Source organism: Tamandua tetradactyla, chromosome 12, assembly GCF_023851605.1.
Source record: "Tamandua tetradactyla isolate mTamTet1 chromosome 12, mTamTet1.pri, whole genome shotgun sequence".
Lineage (NCBI taxonomy): Eukaryota > Metazoa > Chordata > Mammalia > Pilosa > Myrmecophagidae > Tamandua > Tamandua tetradactyla.
Genome location: NC_135338.1, coordinates 30849060 through 30875069, shown reverse-complemented (window position 1 = coordinate 30875069; position 26010 = coordinate 30849060). Strand labels below are relative to the sequence as shown.

At 39.5% G+C, this 26010-nt stretch overlaps 1 protein-coding gene across 9 annotated transcripts in view; it reads right to left on the bottom strand.

Moving 5' to 3' along the window:
• Positions 1-26010, bottom strand: part of RGS6 (regulator of G protein signaling 6) — a 658535-nt gene that overhangs the window by 289305 nt on the left and 343220 nt on the right. Inside the window, exon 1 of one of the 9 annotated variants that reach the window (XM_077122916.1) lies at positions 12978-14436. The exons of the other annotated variants lie outside the window; for them this stretch is intronic. The gene's annotated coding sequence lies outside the window, so the exon portion shown is untranslated. Of the gene's footprint in view, positions 1-12977; positions 14437-26010 lie in introns of those variants that run through there. 9 annotated transcript variants of the gene reach the window in all.

Genomic DNA, 26010 nt, shown 5'->3' with positions numbered 1-26010 from the left:
CTGAGAGCTTGAATTTAATAATGCAGGGAATGAGGAACTGAAAAATTGGGGCCTGGGAGACCAATTAGAAGGATCTGGCCACAGCCTAGCCAAGGGACGGGGAGAGTGTGAGTTGGAGCACAGACAGGAGAGTTGAGAGGCACAGTGGTTGTCTGATGATATCAGAAATAGGAGGAAAATTCACCCTAACCTCTTCCATGTACTTCTTTGAGATTCTGGCTCCCAGATCCTGCAGAATGAAAGAATCTCATACATTGGAAAGAACCCAGATTCATACTTTTCCCCCCTTTGCACCTCTTTGGCAATTGCAAATTATTCTACCCTGCCATGAAGGTTTCACTAGTGAGAAGAGGTGCCTTTAATTAACTAGTGTGAGGATCTACTAAGATAGGTGCAAGTTGAACATTTCCTTTAAGAGATTCTAATGAAGACCAATTTCTTTTTATTTTTTTAAAAACTTTATTTGAAATACTTTCAAACTTACAGGACAGTTACAAAAATAATACAAACCCCATCCAGAGAACCCCCTACCTCAGATACTCAGATTTGCCAATTTTAACATTTTGCCACATTTGCCATATCATTCTGTTGATCGATTCATCGATTGCTCTGTCTATTCAATCCATTTTCTGAACACTTGAGAGTAGGTTGTATACATCCTGTTCCTTGAATCCTTATTACTGCCGTATATATTTCCTAAGGACACAGATATTCATTTGCAAAATCATCTTCAGTACAGTTATCAAGTTCAAGAATTTAACATTGATATATAAAGCTGACAGTTTATATTCTGATTTTTAAATATGTTCCAATAATGTCCCTTTTGAGCCTTTTCTTATTCCTTGCTAGATCCCATCCAGGATCATTTAATGGTCATTGTCTACTGTCTCTTTAGACTTTTTAGCTGCTCTTTTTTTTTTAATTTGTGGGAACACATATCCTGTCTCTACCACTACTGAGCCTATCATTCAATACGATTCATCACGATCACAATATTGCAATATCCTCACCATCTTCCATTACTAAAAACGTTACTATCTCCCCAGCCAGAAAACCTACATCCATTATGCATTAAGTCCCCCATTTCCCTGCCTCCCACTCCTGGCAATTTGTACTCTAATTTCTGCCCCTATGAGTTTGCGTATTCTCTGATATTGTCTTCGGAATTACCATGGGGCTTACATTTAGCATCCTACATCTCATTTGCTTTGGCCAACTTAATAGTATACACACTCTATGTTCTCGTTGCCCTTCATCTCCCCACCTTTATGCTGTTCTCATCCTAAATGACATATTTATACAGTAGGAGCTCCAAACTACTCATTTATCATTGTTTTGTGCATTTGTGTCTCAGGTCTTGTAGGAAGTCAGAAGTGGAGTTATAAGTCAAAATACAATAGGACTTGCATTTATATTTAATCATGTTGTTACTCTCACCAGATATTTTCATTTCTTTACATAGCTTTGTTCTATGGTATTTTCCTTTCCACCCGCAGAATTCTTTTTAACATCCCTCGTAGGGTTGATCTACCAGTGACAAACTCCCTCAGCTTTTGTTTATCTCGGAAGGTCCAATATGTCCCTCACTTTTGAAAGACAGTATTTTCAAATACAGAACTATTGTATGGCAATTTTTTTGCTTTCACCACTTTAAATATGTCACTCCACCACCTTCTTGCCTCCATGGTTTCCAATGAGAAATTAGCACTTAATCTTGTATAGAACACGTTGTTTCTCTCGTGACTCTCAGAATTCTCTGTTTATCTTTGGCATTTGACAGTCTGGTTGTAATATGTCATGGTATAGTCATTGAGCATTTTCGATGTGTGTATTCATATCTTGCATTAAACTTGGGACATTTTCAGCTATTATTTCTTTGATATCTCTATGCCTTTTAAAAACCTTTCTTCTCCTTCTGGGAACCCCACAGTGCATATATTGGTATACTTAATGGTGTCCCACAGGTTCCTCAGGCTCTGTTCTCCTTTCTCCATTCTTTTTTTTCTGCTCCTCACATTGAATGATTTCAATTTTATCTTCAAGTTCCCTGATTTTTTTCTTCTGCCAGCTCTGATCAGCTGTTGAATCCCTCTAGAGAAGTTTAACTTTCTGTTATTGTGGTCTTCAGCTCTGTTTGATTTTTTTTCATAATTTCCATCTCTCTATGGATCTTCTCTTTTAGTTCATATGCCATTTTCCTCATTTCCTTTAGCTCTTTGTCCATGCTTTCCTTTAGCAATTTGAATATATTTAGAGCCATTCTTAAAAAGTCTTTGGTATGTCCCACAGGTCTAGTCCTCCTCATTGATGGTTTCTAATTATTTAATTGTGCCCTCTGCCTCGGCCACCACTTCCTATTTCTTTGTATGTTTTGTAACCTTTTGTTTAAACTTAAAATTTTAATGTGTTATCATTGGAATTTAGACTCTGCAATGTCTTTTCATAAGCTTGCCTCCAGCTAGTGTTATGACAGTGCTGTCTTTGAATGTCAGGAAATAACAAAAAAGAAAGAAAGAAAGAAAGAAAAGGAAAGGAAAAAAAAGAAGACACCTTTTTCAGTCTTTGTAGACTGACTTGTGGAAGTGTTCCCCTTTAGAGCTTGTCCATACAATGAGTTTGGAGAATAGCTCCAGGCCAAAACATAGAGGCTTCCCTGATCCTTTCTGCACATTTGTCTTGTTTTGGGAATGCATGTGTGGCCCTAGAAATTCCCCCAATTACATGGTTCCAAATGTCCCCTTTCCCTAGAAAACAGGTACTGGTACCTTGAAGAAACTGTTTTCTAGCACTGTACTTTATGTGCTACCACCAGCAATCCCTTGTCCCAGGCAGCATAATAAGACTGTTTTCCCATAGCATTCTGTAGGAGAGCAAGGTGATCTGCCTCTATACACAGGACAAGTTCTGGGACAGCAAGACCCTCAGGCCACCACTAAACAGAGTAGGTCAGATGTATATGTTCCCAAGTGTACCAAGTGTAACTATGCTCCCTCTGGAACTGGGACCAAGGATCAACCCTGGGAACATGGGCTAGCTCCATGCTGAGCTGGTGAGGGGTAGGGAAAGGCCAACCAAGGGGCCAGGACATCCTACTGCTTGTAAGAAGTCTGTTCTTGATCCAGTGCCTGCCTTGCTACTGCAGTTCTTTAACTGTTTTCCAGAGCTTTGAGAAAGAGGTTTCTGCCAGTTTGTTTTAGTTTCCTGGCTGCTAAAACAAATAACATGCAATGGCTTGGCTTAAACAATAGGAATTTATTGGCTCACAGTTTTGAGACTAGGAAAAGACCAAAATCAAGGCATCATCAAGACCACAGTTTCTTTCAGAAGACTGTGGTGTTCTGGGGCTGGGTGTTGGTAATCTTTGGTCCTTGGCTTTTCTATCACATGACAATGTACCTGTAGGTCTCATGTGTCTTCTCCTTTCTCTACTGGGTTCCATTGACTTCCAGCTTCTGGCTGCTCCCTGTGTCTTTTACCTCCTAAGCCTTCTTTATTTGGGCTCCATTAATAGGATTCAGAAGTTAACCAAAGTAACCTCTGCAAAAGGTCCTATTTACTATGGTTTCACACCCAGAGGAATGGCGTACACAGCTCCAAGCCACCACACAGTTCTTGCTGGTTGTTCAAAGCTTCTATGGGGGGAAAAAGCCCTGAAGTGTCTCACTCCACCATCTTGATAAGAGTGCAGCCCAATTTCTAATTAAGCATATTTTCCTCCACTACATGCCCAGTTGCAGGAGCAACACAGATTTATCAGTAACGATGATGATACTTTAAATCGACTCCCAAATATGTCAACTAGAGCAGCAGGATCCTGTGAGTCCAAGAACTATTTAAAGTCTGAGACTGAAAAAAAGAGTTTATTCATCAAGGATCAGTTTAAAGGGGCTTCTAAAGTGCCTTAAACTGTAGGTGAAGGTAGGAAAAGAGCTGGAGGAGTAGGTGGACCTCTAGAAGCCTGGAGGAAAATAGTTACCTGCTAGGTTTGAGGTAAACTTGGACATTCTGGTTAACAATGGCTTGGGATTAGGAAGGGCAAAATAAGAAGGGCCTGAAAACCCAGTAAAGCCTCATAAAGGGGGTAGACTAGGGAAGTGATATGAGCATGATGTTGTCTTTTAAAGAATGAACCTAAAAGGTGAATATTGCAGCATATTGTATAGAATGCTTGAACTCTGAAATCATTCCAATCTTAGCCTTTATGCTGCTGCAGAATTCTTTACACAGAATAATTTATGCTGCTTCCTCATTTTGTTTCATGAGAGACCAATCTCCTTAGGATTTCTCCATCTGCTTTTTCTTATTTGTGATTTCCCACAGCAAAATGATGTGGCTTGATGATGACGAATGTAAACACATTTTAAATGCCAGTTTTCTTCATGCTTATTTTTTTTAATCCAATCTGAGGAGTGACAGGGAAAACAACAGTTCTGACAAGGAGCAACCAATAACTTTCAGCAAATCCATTAATTAAGGTCGTGTTTATGCTTCTTGTCATCAACTAAACATCTGCGTAAATAGGTTTTCTTAGTATATGTAGTTATAACCATCTGCCCACATGAGATAAATTATTCTACTTAAATTTTAAAAGTATGTGAGACTGCTGGTTTGTATTTTCTGTCAGAAGAGGGATTTGGCTGTATAAAGAGTATGGGATGTGGCTCAGAAGACTTGGGTTGAGTCTCACCTTTGATATTTGATAGCAGAGAAGTCTTAGGCAAGTACCCTCCATTTCAGCACTTGTAAAGGGGAAATAACTATCTCCCCAAACAAAAATAAGTATATAGCTTGATATGTAAACTCCAATGATATTGGGCTTTGAGTGATAAAACAATAATGTTCTAAGGAACTTTTAGTAAGGGTAGGGGTGGGGAAAACTACTAAGCTGTGTTGTCCAGGAAGTGGCATGGCATCCACACATCTCTGAAATGGGCGATTCACTGAAAGATTGGGTTCTAAGCAATAAGGCACTCTTCCTGTCAACAGTTTTCCACACTACAACAAAAAAGGAAACCACTGACCCTGTACAGAGAGCATGAGAGCCAAAAATAGAAAGGAAGAGTATGCAGTTTAAAGACAAATTTGCATTGTCTCTGGCCTTAGCCACCACTTTGCAGATTAAGCAGGTGGAAAACAATTACAAGACAGTAAAGGAAATACACAGACAGAGATCTACACTGAGCAAAAACCATTTCCTGAACCACTGATTAAGGGTTTACATGAATTCCTTGGTGGAAAGGAAACACTGAACAATCCTTTCTAGTTTACTGTATATCAGAAGGAAATAATCCTCATTTCACAACATGACTTCAGTCACTCAATAGATCCCTTTGCCACTGCAGCAGTTTAACAAATGAATACAGATTTTGGTGCCAGAGAAGTGGGGTGCTGCTGTGATTTGCAAATACCAAACATGTTGGAACAGCTTTTTAAATGGATAAGGGGAAGATTTTTGGAAGAGTTGTGAGGATGTTGATAGAGAAGGCCTAGAATGCTTTGATGAGACTGCTGGTAGAAATGTTGACTCTAAAGATAACTCTGATGAAGCCTTAGACAAGGTATGATGAATATGCCACTGCAAACTGGAAGGAAGGCATTCTTCGTGGATAGAAGGCAGAATTTGAGAGTGATGGACTTGGATATTTATCAGAAGACGTTTCCAAAGTAAATGTAGAAAATTCAATCTGGCTGTTCCTTGCGGCTTATAGGAAAGTACAGAGGAAAGAGATAAGTTGAGAACCAAACTCTTGGGTACAAAGAAAACAGAAATTGATGATCTGGGAAATTCTGGGCCTCCAGAAAGTGAGACCCCAGTGAATAGGGCCCCACATGAGGATGTAATCAAACATGAAAGCAGCCAGATATTACAAGAGAAGTGAGGACTAAAGATGGAGTTATCCAGAAAGGATATGTGGAAAGTCTTATTGTCTGATGGTTATGATCCCTGCCTACTACATAGAAGACTGACAAGACTGTTGTGGGATCTGTATAAACAGAGCCACTTCCAATCTGGAATGAAAGGGATGAAAAAGGGACAAATTGAAGGGAAAAAATGACTTCAGAGGCAGAACCATGGAAGCTAAGGTCTGGAGCCAGGAATACTTGGGCCAGTAGAGCATACCCACTGATACATGTGGAGAGGGTGAGTTTGCCGCAGAAGCAGAGGGTGGGTCTTTCACTTCATTGCTCAGGAAGAGTTGTGTCACCTCAGGCCACAGAGAAGGTGGAGCATATAAACTGGGGATTGAGGGGAGCCTGGCTGCCATCCCATTGCTCTGGAGGGGTTGAGCATGTGCCCTGGAGATGAAAAAGATCCTGGGTGCTGCCCCAATGTATGGAGAAGGCAGTGCCAAGAGAAAGGTGGTATTCTCAATGAACCCCAGTGTTGAAATACACCCCAGCATTTGGAGAGAGAGCAAGGTCACTGTGCTGGCCCTTGGAAAGGGTACGACTTCCACTTTCTAAAGCCCCAAGGAGAAACCACTCTCAGACTTTCAAGTCCAATGGAGTTTGCCCTTTAGGTTTTTGGAACTGTTTGGGCCCAATGACCCGTTTATCTTTTGATTTCTCCTTATGGAAATGGAAACATGTATCCTATGACTGTCCCTTCTTTGTATATTGGCAGCAGATGACTCATTCTGAGTTTCGTGGGTCTAGAACCAGAGGAGAACTTTTGCCTTAGAACAGACCATGCCTATAGCTGACTTCGATGAGATTTTGTACTGTTTTAACTTTGTATTGTATCTGTATTGTTACTGAAATGTTTTAAGACTTTGTGATATTGTAATGGAATTAATTTTTTTTTTTTTTTTTTTTACATGGGCAGGCACCGGGAACCAAACCCGGGTCCTCTGGCATGGCAGGCAAGAGCCACCATGGCCCGCCTGAATTAATGTATTTTGTATATGGAAGGAACATGTCTTTTTGGAGTCCAGAGGGTGGAATATGTCAGTTTAAATCTATTATATACCTGAGAAAACCCATGTTTTAATCCTGATCCAATTTTGTGGGGGCAGCCATTTCTTTTAGGGCAGAACTCTTGATTAGATTATCTCCATGGAGATGTGATGTGCCCAATTATGGGTGTGACCTTTTGATTAGATGGAGATGTGATTCCACCCACTCAAGCTGGGTCTTGATTAGCTTATTGGAATTGGAATCCTTTAAAAGGGGAAACACTGGAGAAAACTCAGAGCAGATACAGACATTTGGAAGAGCCAGTGTAGATGTGTGGAGATAGAGACAGAAATAGTCTGGGTGCTAAGCAAGGACTCACAGAAATAGCCAGAACCTGAAGAGAAGAAATTTCTGGCCCCAGCATATACTAAGCTAAGAGATGAGACCCAGAGTTGTGTCCCAGAGCAGCTAAGTGAATGCCCACAGAGGCTTAGAGAGAAAACCACTGGCATCAGAAGCTGGAAGCAATGAAACCAGGAAAAAGGACCAGCAGACACCAGCCACATACCTTCCAAAATTACCCTTCATTGAGCCAAAGTATCTTTCTCTGGATGCCTTAGTTAGGATATATTTATGGCCTTAGAACTGTAAACTTGTAACTTATTAAGTCCCTTTATAAAAGCTGTTCCATTTTGCATATATTGCATTCCAGCACCTTACATTACAATTTCAAGGACTTCCCTAGAAATAAGCATTTATAACTACCTTGGCCAAGTGGACATTGCCTAAATCTTAGGATCAAGGTTCAGGCACTTAAAGTGAGCAATTCTAGGGAAACTGTCTCTCTTCAAAAATTCTGTTTTAACAAGATGTTTCTGGCAGGAAAAGAACCATGACAAAAGTTCTTTTCTTAGAGCAGAGGGTGTTAGAGCAGAGGGTGGTAGGGATTGTGCTGACTTCACAATCCCTCCCTCAAAAATTTAGGACAGGAGTCATATGTTAATAATTTTAATGGCACCAAATGCAATACCCTCTAGTAGTAGAAGTTCAGTGTCATTGAATCTATGGAATAAATGTAGCTAGTTCCCAGCAATTTTCTCTTGCCCTGGAATCTCATTGAAACCTCTCACTTTCTGGCTTGCTACCTAACTATTACTCTCTGTAATAATATACTCTGGCTATTCTGTTCTTTATCTTTTGTTCTCTTTTCTATTCTGTACTTCTGTACTTTATACTTAATATAGCCTATCACAGTTCCCATTTTATTTCTTCTTTCTCATTCTCATGTCTTCAACTCTGAACTAACACCCTCATCACCAAACCATCCTTCCTTTACTTGTACCACTGTCCGGAGACCTTTTTCATCAACAAAGATCCTTTAGCCCTTTATAAATCTGTTTCTGGGCTATCAACTATTCATCCAAATACTTCTGATGGCTCCTATCTCCCCCAAGTCAGAAATAATTTCTCTTTAGAGACTGTGGTGGCTTTGGAATGTGTCAAGTTGGTCAGGCTGAACTACCCTTCCTAGAATTCAGAGAAAGTGTTTGCTTATTCATTCAATTTAACATATATTGATTGAACACCTCCTATTGGCCAGTTACTATTTTAAGAACTTAGGATATATCAGTAAACAAAACCATTATATATCTCTGAGCCTGGCCCTGGCACCATGGGATCTACAATGCCATCTGGACAAAAATGGGGAAAAAAGTGTAACAAATAAGGTATCAGTGGCTGAGAGAGTTCAAATAGAGTTGAGAGGCTACACTGGAGGTCACTCTTGCACATGCTTCAGTTAGACATGGCTACCCATCATAACTTGCCAAACCCCATCCAAAATCATTCCTGTCAATCCTAAAGAATACCTAGGGCATTATATAAGTTTCTACAAAGGTTCCATACACTCAGGAGACTTTCCCAAACCTACAACCTTCAGATGGAGCCCTGGACCAGATATTTCCTGAAATGCAGAGGGGTCAGCCCTTCCAGAACATCAACTAGTTCCATCCCCCTATCCCATGTTATCGACAGCCCCTTCCAAAATGAAAAAGTTATATTGGGCATAGCACAGATACCCCTAAAGAGTGGGAGAAAGATCAAAGGTGATAGTGAAGTTACATAGAGAAGGTAGGGTTTAACAAACGAGTATGAGAGCTGGGTCGTTATACTGATAGTTCTTTTAGCCTTCAGTACCTTAGAGCAGCTAGAAATAAAAACCTAAAATTGTGGAATTGTAACCCATACTGTTCCAGCTTGCTAGCTACCAGAATGCAACACACCAGAGATGGACTGGCTTTCATTAAAGGGGATTTATTTAGTTAAAAATGTATACTAACTTTCAACTGAGGTTCTTTCTTACATGGGAAGGCACAGGGTGATCTCTGCTGGCCTTCTCTCCAGGCCTCTGGGTTCCAACAACTTTCCTCGGGGTGATTCCTTTCTGCCTCTCCAAAGGCCTGGGCCGAACTGTGAGTGCTGAGATGAGGTATGCTGAGCTGCCTGGGCTGTGCTACATTGAGTTCTCTCATTTAAGCTTCCAGCCAATTAAGTCAAACATCATTCATTGCAGCAGGCATGCCTCCTAGCCGACTGCAGATGTAATCAGCAACAGATGAGCTTTACATGCCATTGGCTCATGTCCACAGCAACAGAATTAGGCACCTTCACCTGGCTACATTGACACCTGAATCTAACTACCACACAAACCAAACTTTGAAATCTGTTCTGCAACTAATTGTTGCAAAGTACTTTGAAATTTATTGTTTTTATGCATATATGCTGTTTAAAGAGAAGGAGGGGTGTAAAAAAGATAGGATATAACAAATGAGTATGACTGCTGAATCATTATATTGATATTTCTGTTTGTCTTCAGTGTCTTGGAGCAGCTAGAAGAAAAAAAGAAAAATCATGGAACTATAACCCATACCAAATTTTAAAATCTGTTCTATAACTACTTGTTAAAATGTACTTGGGAATTTATTGTTTTGAATCGATGTTATATTTCACAATAAAAAAAAATTTATCTCTGCCTTTATGGAGCTTGTATTCTAGTATGGGAGAAAGATATTTAATACAAATATTTTTATACAAATATTTAAAATATCCATTTTATATTAAATATCTTTTTGTATTAAATTTGTATTAAATCCATTTGTTTTAAATCCATTTTCTATTAAATAAATATCCATTTATTATAGACCAATGTTTCCCAAACTTTGTTCATCATCATTTTTCTAAGGAGACTTTTATTTTCCTAATCACCCCAATCCATGAAAACTTAATATCATAGATATGCCATATATCAGTTCAGGTACTAGATGCATAACAGAGCTTTATGCATAAAAAGAGTAAGATATCTTTCACCCCCAAGAACCAGTTTTTTTCTCCCTTGGGGGTCATATTTCCCCATTGAGATTATATGCACTAGAGTCTCTTTCCATTCATTAAAAACATTTGGCTGCCTGGATAGTTACAGATGAGAGATTGTGGGTTCAATAAGAATAGATTTTTAAAAACATTCATAAGTTGTCAAGTTGTACGAAAGAAGAGATAAGATGACATGGGTTTTTCCATATAAAAATAAAGGTTCCAACCAACATTTACATAACTACATATGGACAGGAATGATATGCAACAGCAATCATGCCCTCACTGGTGATTAAAATATTGAATAGGTCCATTCTGTCTGACAAATAGCAACTGCCAAGGCTTTTAAGTGCCCCCTTCCCTTTTCCCATACCCTATTGCTCTAGCCCCACTCCTGAGTATGCTATAATGGGGGCAGGGGGTCCGACTTATGGAGAAGTACTCCCTTGTGATGTTGTGGTTCTCTGATGAATAAATGCCCAGTGCCCATCTGGCCTTTCTCCCTGAGATGTTCATGGGAAGTAGAGATTCTGCAATATACTATACTGTATATCAACTTAAGTTCTTTCACTATTATCCTTGCTTGTAGATAAGGAATCAGCTTAGCAACTCAGATAACTCACTTGACATTAGGGTGAGGGGGAGATCAATGACAAGGAAAAACACTGGTAATATGAGCAGAACAGAAAGGTAAATGGGATGCATATATCCTATTGTGGCCACCTAAGAATGCTTTATGCTAAAAGGTGCTATGGTTTATATAGGAATTTCAAACACAGAATAGTTGAGGCTATATCCATCCTCCAGATAGACTCCTAAGCTATATAAATTCTCAGGTGTAGCCTTTGAATCCTTATCTTGGATTGCACTTACTGCTTCTGTAAAACCCTTGGTCACAGAGCTGAAGAGATGACATCCAGGACTGTCAGAGTAGCTGGAAATTAAAGGGAGTAAATCCTAGAAAGGAGGGAGACAGTGAGGGTGGATTCTCGAAACTGGTGTATGAATTTGCCTCAAATCCTTATCTGACTCCTGATCTGTGTATGTGAAGAATGAGACATTAAGGAATCTAGTTGGAAGGTTAAAATGCTGAACAGAGATTTCAGCAGCTGCAGAAGCAGAGTTTGAAATTCAAGTCCCATCATGGTGAAAGAGCTTGGTAAGCACCCTGAGCTTTCCACTGAAAACACAAAACAGCCATGAATTAAACAAAGTTCCATGTCCAAGGAGTAAAAACTATGCTCTAGGACTAAGGACAAAACTAAAATAGATCTGCTGTAGCAGAGCTTAATAATCAAGACTCTAGGCAACTTGTCATTAATTTGACTACATTCTAGAACTCTTCTGAGAAGATAAAAGAATTCAGAATTTCAATAGCACATCACTCACAATGTCCATTATACTATAAAAGTCCATTATACATACCCCAAATCAAGAGAATTCTGAGAGGAAAAAAAACTATCAGTAGAAGTAAACCAACAAATGACCCAGATGTTGGTATTAGCAGTTAAGGAAGGAAAATGATTACATATATATCGAAGAATTTACAGGAAAAAAATAGTTGAATATAATGGCAAAAAGAGAAATTTCAGAAGTCATATGGAAACTCTAAAAAGGCTCACTTGGAGATCCTAAAACTTATAAATACAGTATTTAAAATAACATCACTGGGACAGGCTTCACAGCAAATCGGACACTGTGGAAGTAAGGATTAGTGAGCTTGAAGATCGTTAAATAGGTATTATACAAACTAAAACAAAGAAACGAAAAAGGACTGAAAAAGATAAATGAACAAAGCCTCAGTGACCAGTAAGGCAATAAGTAGACTAATTTAATACTGAGTAATTAGAGTCCAGGAAGGAGAAGAGAAAATGGGGGGAAAGGCTTTTTTAAAAGAATGATGATCAGGATTTCTCCAAATTTGATGAAAAATAATAGGCCAGAGACCCAAGGAGTTCAGATAAGGGAAAGAAGGAAGGAAGGGAGGGAGGGAGGGGGAAGGAAGAGAGAGGGATGGAAGAAGGGCACGCTTATGTGTGTGTGCACACAGGAAAGAAACCACACCTATGTACAATATGGTACAACTGATGAAAACCAAAAGTAGGGAAAAATATTTAAACGATTTGAGAAAAGACACATTACATATTACATATAAGACAACAACAATAAGAATGGTGGCCAACTTTTCATAATGCAGAGCAGGGGAAGATGGATATACTGGAAATGTATTTGACTGCACAATATTCCCTGCCCTATGGAAGAGAAAGCAAGGATCTTTGAGGATGAAATTTGAGAGAATACAAGGACCTTTGAGGATGAAACTTATCAGAGCTCCCCAGGTAATTCTGGCATGTCTCCCCAGTGGAGAAACAATGCTGTAGGTACTCAGTGTATTCAACATCAATGTTGAATTTTTAACAACAAATTCAACATTTATGGAACCGAGGGACTGGTTAAGACTGAATAACACAGTTCTTGGGAAATAAAGCCATGAGGTATTTTGTGGCATTGGTTAGAACCAGGGTGGCAGACTTTCATTCTGGTGGGTGAGGGTCAATTTTGCCTTGAAATGGGTGTGCTTGTGTTAGTTCATCCACGAAGTGGCTAATCTTGAGGCAGAGAATAAGGCCAGTTGTGCTAGTTTCCTACTGCTGCTATAGTAAATTACCTAAAATTTAGTGATTTGAACCAACACAAATTTATTGTCTTACAGTTCTGGAAGTCAGAAGTCTAAACTGGGTCGGCAGGGTTGCATTCCTTCTGGAGGCTCATGATGGGTTGAATAGCTTCCTCCCCAAATCCACACCCACCTGGAACCTGTCCATACCTTATTTGGAAATACTCTTGGCAGATGTACTCAGGTTAAGATGATGTCATACTAGATTAGGGTGCTTTAAATCCAATATGGTTGATGTCCCTCTAAGAAGAGGGAAATTTGGACACAGACACACACATGGATGTAGCCTTAGGATACAAGATGGTAGCCTTAGGATACTAATACAAGGGTTTAGGGGAGAATCTTTCCTTGTCTTTTCCAACTTGTAGAAGTTGCCCATATTCCTTGGCTCTTGGGCTCACATCAGTCCAACCTCTGCTTTCATCATCACATCTCTTTCTCTGATTCTGACCCTCCTGCCACCCTCTTATTGATTGGATCCATCCAGATAATCTAGGATAATCTCCCTATCTTAAGATCATAATGTAATGGTATATGCAAAAACTCTTTTGCCATAAAAGGCAACGTATTAACCAGTTCCAGGTATGAGGTCATGGATATCTTTGGGAGGCTGTTATTCTGTATATCACATAAGCCCTGGGTCTGAAGGAGTAAAGGAACTCCTGTGGTCGTTGGGTTCATTCTTGGCAGCAATGGGAGGTCTGGAATGGTACCAGTGGTGGGGTTTGAGCTACCCTGATCACGTGGCCACTGATGGAAGGAAGCAGAGCCATTAAGCCTCGAATACAAACGCTGACATCTGTTTGACAGTCCAGGGGCATCAACGTGCATTCCAATCCCACCGGTAGGTGGAACGATGAATCAGGACTGACCTCATAGACTCAGGTGGAGCAAGATCCTACATCTTATATCAGAGGAGAATCCTGTTTCTGGACCCAGTGCAAGTTGATATTAGAACACTCCCAATTCATTGTCCTGGTCACAGCAGTTAGGGGGAAATGACTCAATGTGTAGGAACTAAAAACAAATAAAGCAAACAAACAAAAATATAACTAAAAGTTGTAACCCTAAGGCCCACATGTGCTTCTCTGGGCTATATCCCTAACAGGGTGTGCCCTGGCAAGTATCCCTCTCCCTCAGAACTCTGGGAACGATCTGGGCATTGCCACAGACTGTGTGGACTGTACTAGTCCGATAGTAGCACTGTTTCATGATGAGGAAACATTGCCGTTTAGTAGCAACAAATGGCTCCAAATGGTTCTACAAACTCAAACCAGCAATATCTGCCCTCTTGCAGCTAGGCATGTTTCCATGTACACTTCTGAAGAAATTTCACTTTTTTCTGCACATGCCAGGATCAAGAGTGGCTTTTCTATACTTTCCTCTCAAGCTGAATTGATGATAACTTTCCAAATAGACACAGCTCCGTATACCAGCCATACTTAATATTTTCAGGTCTGGCTGCAGCCACACAAAGCTATTCTTCGAACCATTACAAAAATGAAATTTCATAGGTGTTATTTGGCTGATTCTGGGGGATAGAGGGTATCCCAAGAGATTATACTCAAGGCTTAAGAAGCTATCCAGTGAAACTAATGCCTTCATAAGGCTGTAATGTTTATTAGCTGCTGATAACCATATTTCCTCTCATCTTTCATAACTTTAAATCTTAATAGGGCCTTTGCACTACTCAACAGCTTATCAATGCCAGCAGCAGAGTGGCGTTTATTTCCTGTGCATATACCACTTGCTGTCATTGCCGTCTGCACTCATGCTGTGTTAGCTGTTGACCCAATTTAATGCCTAGCTGGAAACTTTCCTCTCAGCCGTGATTAAAGGGAAAAGGGAGAGAAGAAGAGGTGATCCAGTTACTTGCATATGTATAATTTTTTGATTAAAGGAAAAAAAAAGTAGTGACGGAGGAAGTTGTCTAAAGGCCCACAGATTAAATTATTTCTTTTTTAGGATCAGGTTCTTTATCTTTAATGCAAACTTCAAGAATGGGAATTGACCTTCTCAAGTAGCTCTAGAAGGATCATCTGTAATTATATGTGACCTAATATATCTCCAAGCTGACTTTTGTAAAGCCATGTTTCAGCTGTAGAACAACAAATGTTATTTAAAAAATTTTTTTATTGTATAGTATAACATATACACAAAGCAAAGAAAGGAAAAAACCTTAATTTTCAAAGCACTCTTCAACAAGTAGTTACAGGACAGATCCCAGACTTTGTCATGGGCTACCATTCCATTATCTCAGCACAAATGTGTTTCTAATACACTTAATTCACAGGTATTTCTCCTTTGGCATAAATCCCAATTAGGGAAAAAGACTGATCCGGACGCCATGCATCACCACCATCAGAAACAGGAGATGACAGGGCTGGGCCCAGTATGGATTTAAATGAGGTACAGACACTGAATTATATGTCAGACAACGTTTTGGACATTATTCCAGAATTTTGATGGTGAAATGATGGCACCACATTTTCTAAGGCCAACCTTTTTCCTTTTCAACACATTCCCTAGCAGAGAGGCTTAGAGCAGTAAAAACTAAAAGAACATTTACCACCTTCATTTTGTGAGGGGGAAATAGAGACCTACAGGATGTCAATGACTTGCCTATAGTCACTCAGTGGGATGTTTATAGAAAAGAAATTAAAATCTACATCTCTGCATTACCAAAGAAGTTCTGTTTCCGTATAATATGTAGCTATCCCTTGAGTAAGTCACCCCAATTGCATTGGGTTTGGAGGATCTGAGGTCATACTTGGCAAAGGCCAGATACCTCTCCTCTCTCCCTCATCCTTACCTGATTTATCACAGTCAGTGGTTGTGGAGACTGAATGAGGGGTTTAGGTAGGTGGAATAATGCCTCCTTCCCTACACTGTATCCACATTTTAATCCCCAGAATCTGTGAGTATGTTAGCTTACATGGCAAAGGGGAATTAAAGTTACAAATGGAATTAAGGGTTGCTAATCATCTGACTTTAAGACAAGAAGATTACCCTGGATTAATAACAAGGATCCTTAAAAGTGACAGAGGAAGGCAAAATGCCAGAGTGATGTGATGTGAAAAGGACTTGACCCACCATTACTGGTTTTGAAGATGGTGGAAGGGAATATGAGCCAAGGAGTCTGAGTGGTCTCTAGAAGCTGGAAGAGGAAAACATTCTCCCCTAGAGCCTCCAGAAAGAAACACAGCCCTGCCAAGAACATAATTTTTCCCCGTGTCAGTCTTCTCAATTTAGAGAACTGTAAGATCATAAATTTGTTTTGTTTTAAGCCATTAAATTTGTGCTAATTTGTTATAGCAGCAGTAGAAAACAAATGCAGAGTTAGAATGACTCTAACTCCATTACACTTTACACTTTAAGTAGTGACACCAAAATGCTATGCTACCTATGTGGGAAAACATGGCTCACCATTCTCCCACTGGTTCCTTTTGACTACTGTATAGGTATGAACTTTGTCATGTCTACAATTGGTGAAAAAGGAGGAGCAGGTACAACAGTTTCTCACTCTCTCAAATGTAAGACCTCTTCTTTCCTTAACCTCCTAAACATATTGTTAATGCTACTTCTCTGACACTGTTAATAGCCTGAATGAAACGCTTGAGTTCTCAAACCACAACCCATTCATCTTTTTTTAATCCCACTATATAGTAAAGAATTTAACTTTACCGAAAGAGAATTCTGCCCTTTGCTTTTGGCTACCGGGTGGTGATCACTAAGGCCTTTGTAGGCCCTGACTGAAAAGAGGGCTTTGTTCATCTGGGGGCATTAGCCACCACATAGTCTAACAATGCAATTTATGATGAGGGGTTGGGGCCATATGTATCCATTCTGTTTCCAAAGAGGCTAGACACTAAAGGTCAGCCATGAAAGCAGTCAACCATGGACCACTAGTGCAAACCCTGGATGCCAAGACTCATGTGACCTGCCCTGTTTGGCAATACTCTGTATGTATTGTCACACACAGAGTCCAGGAAAGTAATGCTGTCCATGAGTTCACTGGGAGAGGACAAGTGGAACCTCTACATTTGGAACTTTCCTGGACTCTGCCCTATGTGACTTTTCCTTGGCTGATTTTGATGTGTATCCTTTAGCCAAAATAAACCATAACCATGAGTATAACAGCTTTCAGTGAGTTCCATTACTGCTGCTAGTGAACTATCAAACCTAACTGTGTTCTTTGAGACCCTCTAACTTTTAAATAGTGTCAGAAGTGAGTGTGGTCTTATATACTGTGCATCTCTTAACATAGTACCTATCAACTAGCATAATTGTTGTCCTACAGTAAGAGGTCAATAAATTTTGTGGAACTGAACTGCATGCCTTAAGAGAGAATTTTGTCTTTTTGAAATTTGCACAGAAATATGCACATAGAACATAAATAAAAGAAAACAATTTCACCTAATTTTTGGTCCACTAAAATGGTTATTGTGGTAGAATTAAGGTTAGGGTAAGGTACAGCTGCATGAGTGGTAGAAAATTGTGGCCTTTGATATATTATCAAGCTCTTTAATGAGAGAGAGACGGAACTCTTTTTAATGTGTATTTCCTCCATACAATTAAGGAAGTGCTCTTCTGGAGCAATACAGTCTGTCCAATATATATTGTCATCTCTAAAATAAAATATTAAAATGAAGTACATGTTTAAAACTCATACCTAAATCAACCAACCAACTCTTACCAAATGTTATAATATTTGTATTAAGAACAAATCTTTCCTGAGTTTCCCATTGCTAACATACTTGAGAAGATCACAATCAGCAGAGGTCCATCACAGTTTAAAACATTTCCAACATCTCAAATGCCTTAACCTCTTTAAGGCTTGGCTTTAGGATGCCAAAGGATCATTCATTCCCCACGTTCCCTTCTTCTAAGCTTCTATAATAAACCACAGCCCCTCAATGTTGGTCAAACCAAGTTGGTCCCAACTTTATGTGCAGATCTTAATACTCATCCCTTCATTAAGATTCACATTTGGACACAGAAACTCATGCCAATCTGCAGAATTCCAAGATTCCTAACGTTAAGAATTCTAATATATTTACAACATTTTTCATGGCCTATAATGTTGATCCTGATGGAGCATCAATTGATTAGGGTGATGGTAAAGGAACTCAGTAGAATCCTATGTACATGGAAGTGTAGTGGACTCTGATGTTGGCAATAAGAACCATTCTCTCAGAACCACTTTACCAACAACAAACCTCAAATAAGACAGAGCTCAGAGCTCAATGCAGTTTTATCTCAAGTTGGGTCAGCAAAGCATCTAGCATGCAAATGAGTAAAAGGCATCATACTTAGGACTGTGAGGAACTATATTAAGGGGAAAAATGCTTTCTGATCTTCAAAGAGCTTAAGCCTTTGATAAATATTCAGAAGGAGGCAATACAAACTAACCAACAGTTCATTTCATTTGTCAACTCAGTGGAACAAATGATAGAATTTTTAACGTGGAAAGAATAGCAATGATTGTCTACCAATTTCTATATTTCATAGACAGTAAAGCTGAGGAATAAGGAGTCGACATCCACAATGCAAGGACACACAGTTCTGTGTTATGAAATCAACTTTTATAATAATAGAATATCAAAGTCCAAATGAATCTCAGAGATCAGGGGTCAGCCTCCTCTTTTATATATGCATCCTTCAGCTATTTCCTGAAATGAAATGAGCTGCTTTCTGTTAGTATAATCATATAAAAATTAATCAGCAGTATGGTAGGCTCTAGAAAAGGCAGGGGGCTTGGAGTTCTTGCCCCAAGATTAAGTAATTCATTCACTTACTCATTAAAATTTGCTGAGCATCTACTATATGCCAGACACAGTGAGAGGTACCAGGGACCTGGCACTGATTTAAAAAGGCTGAAGTTTTACTCTCATGGAGATTACATTCTAATAGAAGCATTCAGACAATAAACAAATGAGTAAAATAAGCAGTATGTCAGATGATGACCAGTGCTATGAAAAAAGAAAGCAGGCACAGGGGATAAGAAATGTTGGGTGTTGGGGGGAGGGAGTGGGAAAGGTTTTAATTAGGAAGACCAAAGTTGGTCTCACTGAAAAGTGAGCATTTCAGCAAAGATATGAAGGAGGTGAGGGAGTAAACTGCAAAGTTCGCTGGTATGAGTGTTCCAGGCAGAGGTATATTGAGTGCAAAAGCTCTAACTATTCAAGAGACAGCAAGGAAGCCAGTGTGGTTGAAGCACAGTGAGCAATCATGGACAGTAATGGAGATAACCAGAGGAATAATGGGGGTTAGGAGTCAGATTGTAGCACCAGTAAAGACTTCTAATTTTACTTAGCTATAAATGGAATTTCACAATGAAGAGTATGGGCAGACATCAGTGTGATCTATCTGGCTTACCTGCTTGCTGTGTTGACAATCATCTTCAGGGAAGCAAAGGCATAAGCAGGGAGACCAGGTACATAGTCCAAGAGAGATGCTGGTGGCTTAGACCAGGGTGAGTGTGACAAAGGTGATAGGTTCTGGGCATTTTTTAAAGCAAAGCCAGCAGGAATTTACGGTTCGATTAGAAGTAGGATGCAAGATACAAGTGGGAGAAAGAGAATGACAGCAAGTTTTTAAAATAGGCATCTGGAAAAATGGCACTGCCAGTAACTAAAATGGAGAGGGCAGAAGGAAGAGCATGTTTTGGGACTAATTAGCAGCTCTGTATCATTGGGCACTTTCTCTCTCTGTATTTGGTAATGTCTACTTAAAGAATCATTGTAAGATTTGACCAGGATAATGTATAGGGAGGCATATTTCATGGTATAAAGTATGTAAAACTGAAGACTGTTACAATCTCATGGAGAGGGATCTTGGCCCACCTGTTCTGCTTACTCATCTTCCTTAACCATCCGTCATCACCTAAAGTCTTTCTCCCACTGAGCCAAGGGTAAATGAATCACCACTGTGAAGTCTATTAGAAGTCATAGGTAACTTACAGTAACTGGTGAATGAAATCCTATTTCAGGTTAGAGTGACTCGAAAATCACATGCTGCAGAAACAGTGCTAAGCTCACCTATGCAGACTCTTTCTCATTGATTTGTAAGGGCGAGTAGGAGGAAGTAAGAAAAATATCATGTCGTGTGCTATTCCATTTCCCTCAGGTAGAAACACCACTGATTAAAGAAAGTTCACTGCCTATCATACCATGTTGAGAGGATTTTAAAAATTGCTACAGAATTTAAAAGAATGTTTAAAAAAAATAGCATAGATGAGGTAAAAGGAAAACAGAAAAACTTCCAAGACCATACCCTAGGAAAAAAATGACATTCAAGTACCAGCTAATAAGAGAGTTCCCCACTCCCGCAAGGGAGTAGCGGTGTGGTGGGTTCAATTATTGACCCAGAAAAAAAATATGATCTTAATCCATTCCTGGTGTGAATCTATTATAAACATCTTTCTTAAAGAAAGAGTTATTTATTTTTTTAATTATTGTATAGTATAACATATATACACAGCAAAGAAATGAAAAACCAATAGTTTTCAAAGCACTTTTCAAAAAGTGGTTACAGGATAGATCCCAGAGTTTGTCATGGGCTACCATACCATCATCTCAGATTTTTCCTTCTAGCTGCTCCAGAATATAGGAGGCTAGAGGGCTTGTATACTTTTTTATCATCACTATTGACTTTTTTTTTCCTTCTTTTTTTGTGAACAATAACATGTATACAAAAAAGCTATAAATTTCCAAGCACAGCATCACAATTAGTATTAGAACATATTTCAGACTTTGACATGTGTTATAATTTCACAATTTTAGGTTTTTACTTATAGCTGCTCTAAAATACTAGAGACTAAATGAGATCAATTTAATGATTCAGCATTCATATTCATTTGTTAAATCTTATCTTCTATGTATAATTCCACCATCACCTTTGATCTTTCCATCCTCTTTAGGGGTGTTTGGGCTATGGCAATACTAAATTTTTGATTTTATAAGGGTCTATCAGTAATATGGGGTAGGGAGATGGAACTATCTGATGTTCTGGAGAGGCTGGGCCTCTCCATATAAGTTTCAGGACTTATCTGGACCAGGGATCCATTAGATGTTATTTTTAGTTATGGTATAGTCCACCTCAATGATGTTGAGCCTTAACCCTATGACTGGAGGCTTTCTCTTGAAAGCCACGTGGAGGAGTACAAGCAGGAAGTCAATGGAGACCAAAAGAGAAGGAGATGACATCACCACGTGACCAGAAAGCCAAGGAACCCCAAGAACTGCCAGCCTTCCAGAATGGTTCCAACCACAGGAGGAAACAAGACTTCCAGGCTCCAAAACCACGAGACAATAAATTCCCATTGTTAAGCCACCCAAGGTGTGAATTTGTCATTGCAGATAGAAAATTACGCTGGGTGGTATTCCACGCAGAAAGCTGAGCCACCTAGAACTGGAGTGGACTATTTCAAATGAATGCCTTCTACAATGTCTCAGATACATAGAACAAGCTTAAATGGCAGCAAATTTCAATAAATAAAATAGAAAGACTTTTTAAACCACTTGCAGACTATTTGGGAGAAAATTATTGTTCCTGAAAATGAACTGAAATCCTTCTGATGAATTTTATAATTCACTGCGTATATGTGCACAAGTGTGTGTGAGTGTGTGAATGTGTACGTGTCACTGTATCATCAGTGGCTCTGAAAATGAAGTTAATGACAAAAATAATCATATGCTGTTCTTCAGTGCAGAAATTAATAGGCTATGGGTCAAAATTACTTTGTCATTTTTTATTTTTGCTTATATTAAGAATCATTAATATACAGTGGGCTAAGTTAATGGAAGCAATGGATTCCACTGTTAAAAATATTCTAACAGAAGTCTTTCATTCTTCTCCCAATTCAAGAAATTAGTTTCTTCTCTGGCCTTTAAGTCATACAATATTTTAAAGTTAGAATGACAAAAACTTTTATCTATTGCTAACGCTCATGTCTTTTGTTTTTCCCCTTGTCACATCAAAATCCATCCAAGCTAAATGTGATCTCGATGTAACCCAGAGCCTGGAGTCCAGCTTTGAAAAATGCAACTTTCCTTAGGCAGAGTCAGCAAAAAAAAGTTACTTTTTCTGTAAAGGGCCATCAATGTCTGGGGCATTTGTGAGTCATACAGTCTTTGTTGCAACTACTCAATTCACCCCTTGTGAGAAAGCAATCAGACAATGCCTAAATGAATGGGTATGACTATGTTCTAAGAAGACTTTATTTAAAGATACCGAAATTTGAATTTCACATGATTTTCATGTGTCATGAAATATTATTCATCTTTTTATTATTATTTAACTATTTAAGAATATAAAAGTCATTTTTAGCTCATGTACTATACAAAAATAGGTAGAGGTCAGGATTTGGCCGTGGGCCATAGTTTAACAACCCCTAGTTTAAGGGCTATGACCTGGTGAGAAATGAGTCCTCATTCAGCCCCACAGTGAGAACTGTTCCTTGGCTCAGCTTAATATAACTGAGTCCTGGGCAGAAAGAGCACTGCCTTAGTTAGTGCAATCTAATATATTTGGAAAAAATCCAGAAATGATATCAGCTTAGTTCAAATCCTCAACTATGAAGATTAGAACAGGTATCCACCCTGCTCCAAAGAGCTCCAGACATTTCTCTGAGAGGGTCATTAGAGGGAAAACTTTCCTTCCTCCAGCACTTTTCATCGCAATTAATATGTCTTGAAATTTGTCCTAATACCACAATTGATAAAAGGGGGTCCCCTTCCTCTGGATGTTTAGAATCAAGATTTGGAGAAAGGAGCACAATACTCAAGAACATAAGAACACATTAAAAGCAAGTGTGGTAGATTAAAGATGGTACAACTTCTTTGTTATACTACCCCATGAGATGTAGGGTCTAGGTTCTCTTCCCTTAAAACTGGGAGTACTACATAACTGCTTGACCATTAGAATAAGGTGGAAGTCACTCTGAGCTGGTATCTGAGTCTCAGAATAAGAGACTGGTGGCTTTCTCTTCCTTTCTCTCAAAATGCTCACTCGTGGGAAGCCAGTTGCCATGGAAGAAGTCTAATGACTCTGAGACCACCATATGCTCATGCTCCAGCTGGTTGTCCCAGGCTCAACATGCCTCCTAGTCAACCCCACCAAGGTACCAGGCAGATGACCCTCCAGACAGCCATCTCGTCAATGAATCTCCCATATGAGCCTTGTGAGAATTGCTGATTCATGAAATCATGAGCTATGATAACACTATTACTGACCTAAACCACTACAAGCCACTACTTGAGATAGTTTGTTATATAGCAGAGATAATCAGAGCAAAAAGTATGAGGAGATGTTCTCTTCCCCCCACCCACCCCCCAAAAAGGGGGGGTGCGACTGATGTTCAGAGAAGGAAAAGGTCAACATGGGCTGAACTAGATGGGGAAAGATATAGAAAGGAAAGGAAACTGGAGTCTGGGTCTAAGGAAAACTGAGTTCTGTACAGGAAGTTGGGGAAAGGACATCAGATTAGGGGTGGGGTATGTGTGTGAAGTGTGGGGTAACAGCAAGGAAGGAAAGGATTCAATGAAGACTCTCAACACAGAAAGCTACTGTAGTGAACCAGGACAAGCCAATTTTGCTTTTCGTGAATATTAAGTTCTTTTTGGTGACTTAGTAGGTTTCAGTAGTTAGTAATAGACAGTTATTGTGGTGGTTGTGGGGAGAGATATTATAAGTCCTACCACTGGTAACTTCACTACTAGTGTATAAAAGTAAATGGCTTAACAAGTAAGCACAAACAGCCCTACAGCTTGTCTGTAATCCCAAGAAGTCCTCTTCTCTGCCTTCGAGTGCATTGACCAGCACCTCACAGAAAATGCTCCATTTGAGCTACCAGGTCTGTAACTGAACCCAGGGGCAGGGATTCTCCATGAAGTGGAAAGACACAGGGTCAATGGGCTTGGACTTAATATGTTGCCCTGCTGACAGAGTTGGATGCTTTGTCAGTTTTCAAATGCCTCATTCATAAACTAAACACATATTTGAAACACCAAAGTTTTTCAAACTCAAAGTGTTTTTCAGATTAGTGTGGAGCACATGCAGTTAGCCAACCCTAAAGGCCTCACACAGAGTATATGAAAGTAAACGTCCACAATTCTAATAAGAAGCTGTACCTAAGTCTGTTCTCCCACACCTATGGCAGTTTATATATGATCATGTGGATTTGTGAAAAAGCCCTTTAAAGGGCTCCTCTTCCAACATCCTCCTGGCAGGCAGTAGAGAGGGTTGTGTGAAATTCCTCTATGGCAATTGCTGAGCACCAGAATGCAGCACTGAGAAGTTCTTGAAAACATGACATGTTGGAATACATCAAAGACTCTTCGAGCTGACAGATGGGATAACTGAGACATCATAATTGTAAATGGTTGACACAAGCTGGCAGGAACAGTAGCAAAGCTAGATTTCATTCTGTCCTCTCTATCTCCCTAGGACAGACCAAGCTTTGTAAACTTGAAAATCCACTTGGGCTTTAAGGGTTCAAGTAGAAAACTAACTTATTTTTGGATGCTTAAACTGCTTTCACTCCTGATAAGGGCTTTTCTAATTTCTGTGCTCAAAGACAAAAGACTTGGAAACCCTTTTGTGAAAGCCCCACGAGGGTTGCTAGAAATAGAGAATTATGAACAAGTTTCACGTTGATCTAATTTTACCTGGTAATAACTTTTTATGTGTGTGGGGGGGTGGGGCGCAGTGCTTTTTTATTTCCTAGATACTAAGGTTTATTTTACAGCAATGAATAAATAAAATCTTTTAATTTCAGGTATGGCGACTTAACAACTCTTTGCCTAGAGGTGAGTAGCCTCTCAAAGTGAAGATACCGGCACAAAGTCTGTTCTTTATATTTACCTACCCACACAAATACATTATTTTATACTTTTATTTTTATTATAATGTTAATATATACTTTTAATATGGAAAGCGCTGCCTTAAGTGCTTTAAGTTAAACTGTTTCTTGTATTTTAAATCTAATGGAGATTGGTGTGATTTCAACAAAGGTATTCATGAGCACCTACCACAGACACAAATACAGATCCATGATCCCTTGTTCACAATTCTAAAATACAAAGAGCCCTGGAAAAAAATCTCGTTCATAACTCATTTGGTGGCAAAACCCAACCTGAATGATATGAAACTACTGCAGACTTTATCCCATGTAGCATGAATATTCACATTTCACTGCAGAAATGGCAATGAGCTTGATTTCTGGGTACTGCCCCAGATCCTGCTGGGGACGTCAGCATATAGCAAGTGCATAGTGTGACTTTTCTAAAATTAGAGACTGAATTGTAAAACACACACGACCCCAGGAATTTCAGATCAGGGATTAGGAAACTGCACTGACATGAGAGGGGCTATAGAGGTGTACGGAGAATGGCAGAGAAGAAAGAGGTTGGAGGAACAGGGCAGACACAAAGGCACAATGACAGCCTATTATTACGGAAGCTGGAATAAATCTCCAGCCCATGACAAGGCAAGTGTAATGCGAATGGTCTGGAGAAAGATACCTGCAAAGGTTAACATGGCACCAATTGACATTCAAAATGAGTCTAACTATTTAAAAATAGAACCTCTTAGAGTCTGATAAGCATGAACTAATTTGAACTTTCTCTGAATGATCAATTATAAAATTATAAAAGTTATAAAGTACAAATAAGTTGTCTAATAGCAAAAATCTAGAAGGAGAGGACTGTGGACATACCTTACAACTCGATCTTTCTAGAATCTTCTCTGAGTGAGAGCTGGTCCACTCTCACCTGGTGGGGATGTCTGTCCATAATCACAGGGTGGGCCCTGGCTCCAGGCTGCCAACAAGTATCCCCAGTCCATGCAAGGCAGTCAGAGTTGACTTTTGGGAGAGAGTCAAGCTGCTCCAGGTTATCGATGCCACTACTGGGGGAGGCCTGCGTGAGTGGAAACACCGGGCCAAGGGGCAGAGACAGGTCTGACAACATGAACCCTGCATCCATCTGTGTGGGGAACACCTGAGCCTTGCTCACCAGCCATGGAAGCCAAAAAAAGTGTCCATTTTTGCTTAGACTGGTTTGATT